The sequence below is a fragment of the Orycteropus afer genome, unplaced genomic scaffold, assembly GCF_000298275.1.
Source record: "Orycteropus afer afer isolate SDZICR_OR568_19922 unplaced genomic scaffold, OryAfe1.0 scaffold00446, whole genome shotgun sequence".
Classification (NCBI taxonomy): domain Eukaryota; kingdom Metazoa; phylum Chordata; class Mammalia; order Tubulidentata; family Orycteropodidae; genus Orycteropus; species Orycteropus afer.
The window spans coordinates 1474837-1477509 of NW_006922033.1; the positions used below are offsets into that span (position 1 = coordinate 1474837).

Consider the following 2673-nt stretch of genomic DNA (forward strand, 5'->3'; position numbering starts at 1 on the left):
TTCAACTCTTATATTTCATTATTTCTTCCAGTCACTTTAGCTGCTCCCCATTCAAGGGCACATTTCAGAGTCCCTTCTGACATCATTTTTGTCTTTTGTTTATTTCCTATCCTTTTAATGACCTTTTGCTTTCTTCACATATGATGTTCTTGATGTCATCCCACAACTCATCGGGTCTTTGGTCATTGGTATTTAGTGCCTCAAATCTATTCTTCATATGGTCTCTAAATTCAGGTGGCATATGATGAAGGTTGTATTTGGCTCTCATGGTCTTGTTTTAATTATCTTCAGCTTCAACTTGAACTTGCATATGAGCAAGTCTTTTGCACAGTCGGTTTCTAGCCTTGTTCTGACTGATGATATTCAGCTTCTCCTTCATCTTCTTCCACACATGTAGGCAATGTGATTCTTGTGTATTCCTTCTGGGGAGGTCCACATGTATAGTTGCCATTTATGTTGTTGAAAAAAGGTATTTGCAACGAATAAGTTACTGGTCTCACCTAATTTTATCATGTGGTCTCTGGCGTCATTTCTTTCACCAAGGTTGTATTTTCCAGCTATCAATTCTGCTTCTTTGTTTCTAACTTTTGCATTCCACTCACCAGTAATAATCTTGATTCCATGTTTGATCAATTTATGACTACAGAAATTGGTAAACTCTTCAATTTCTTCATCTTTGGCTTTAGTTATTGGTGCATAAATTTGAATAATTATGTATTAACTCATCTTCTTGTAGATGTATGGACATTATCCTATCACTGACGGCACTGTACTTCAGGGTAGATCTTTAAATGTTCCTTTTGATGATGAATGCCATGCCATTCCTTTTCAGTTTGTCATTCTCAGCATAGTAGACCATATGATTGCCTGATTCACAATGGCCAATATAGTCTATTTCAGGTCACTGATGCCTAGGATATCAATCTTTATGCATTCCATTTCATTTTTGACAACTTCCAATTTCCTAGATTTGTACTTTGTACTTTCTACCTTGTGATTTTTAGTGAATGTTTGCAGCTGTTTATTCTCATTTTGTATCATGTCTCATCAGCAAATGAAGGTCCCAAAAGCTTTAATTGATCCATATCATTAAGGTTGAATCTACTTTCAGGAGGCAATACTTCCTTAGTCGTGTTTTGAGTGCCTTTCAACGTGAGGGGCTCTTTTTGCAGCACTATATCAGTGTTTCAGTGTTTCATAATGTTTTCCAGTAATACATCAGACAGTGTCTCACTGCTATTCATAAGGTTTTCAGTGGCCATTTTGTCCAAAAGTGGGTGGTGTTGTCTTTCTTCCTAGTCTGTGTTGGTTTGAAAGCTCCGCTAAAACCTATCCACCATGTGTGACCCTCATGGTATTTGAAATACCAGTGGCATAGTTGACAGCATCATAGGCAATACACAAGCCACCACAGTACAACAAACTGACAGACTAGTGGTTTCATTAATAACATGGTAATACTCAGAACAGCATCCAGAGTCTAATAGTATATCACAATTGTTAACTCTGGAATCCCTTTACTGGTGGTGGTTAAAAGCATTTAAATGTCATCTTGTAATCTGAAGCATGGGATATTGATGGTTCAGTGGTAGAAATTTTGCCTTTTATGAAGGAGACCTGGATTATCATTCCACCCAGTGCACCTCATGTGCCACAACCACCCACCTGTCAGTGGTGGTTTGCATGTTGCTATGATGCTACAAACAGGTTTCAGCAGAGCTTTCAGACTAAGATGGAGTAGGAGGAAAGGCCTGGTGACCCACTTCTGAAAATCAGTCATTAGAAATCCTGTGGGGCACAATGGTTCAGTCTGCAACCGGTCATGAGGCTGGCACAGAACCAGGTGCATTTTGTTGTTGTGTGTAGAGTCCCCATTAATCAAGGGCTAACTCCACAGCAGCAAGCACCACCACCACCACTCTGAAGCACAGTAATTGACACATAGCAAATGTGCAAAAAATTTTATTTTCTTTCCCTCTGCACTAAGGAACTGCAATGTAGTAAATTACATAATATGGCTTTTCTAGCCACAGTCTTTGTAATCTAAATTCTGTGGTAGAATTTGCCATGAGCAACTGAGTAGCTCCTGATTGTTAAAGTTACTCACCTGGGGTATTTCTATTGAGAATGTCATGAAGCAATCTTCTGGGAAGTTTGCTCGCTTTCTTGGGTGTACAGAATTCTGATGTTGGGATTGGTTAGTTTGGCCACTCTGCCAGGCTCACTCTGCCCTACCAAAAGCAGAAGGAATCTCTCACTGCTGGATGGGAGACATGAGAGACACCCATTGCTGAGAGATGCAAGAAACACGCACTGCTGAGAGAGATACTGAGAGACATGCACTGCTGAGAGAAAGAGAGACACCAAGAGACATGCACTGCTGGGAGAGAGACTGAGAGAGACTGTTGGCTGAGAGACAGCAGGCTGCGAGAGAATAAACCTGTTCCTGCACTTGAATTATAGCCTGTTGCTTCCCTAATAAACCCCATATTCTGTGAGTTCTCTGTGGCCACTGCAGTGCATTATAGAACCCAGCAGAGAAGTGGTGGATGCTGCGGGAGGAACGGTTGGTGCCAGGGTTGGTAAAAGGGCTAGATGGAGGCCGCATATCTGGGCCTCACAGGAATAGGCCTTGGGCTACTGATGGTGATTCTATCTTCCTGTTGTGGGGTT

The 2673-nt window shown here is 41.1% G+C and overlaps 1 protein-coding gene across 1 annotated transcript in view; it reads left to right on the forward strand.

Annotated features, from left to right (window-relative positions):
* The window catches only part of LOC103208507 (LARGE xylosyl- and glucuronyltransferase 1), a 705596-nt gene that overhangs the window by 282876 nt on the left and 420047 nt on the right, over positions 1-2673 (forward strand). The gene's annotated exons all lie outside the window — the stretch shown is intronic.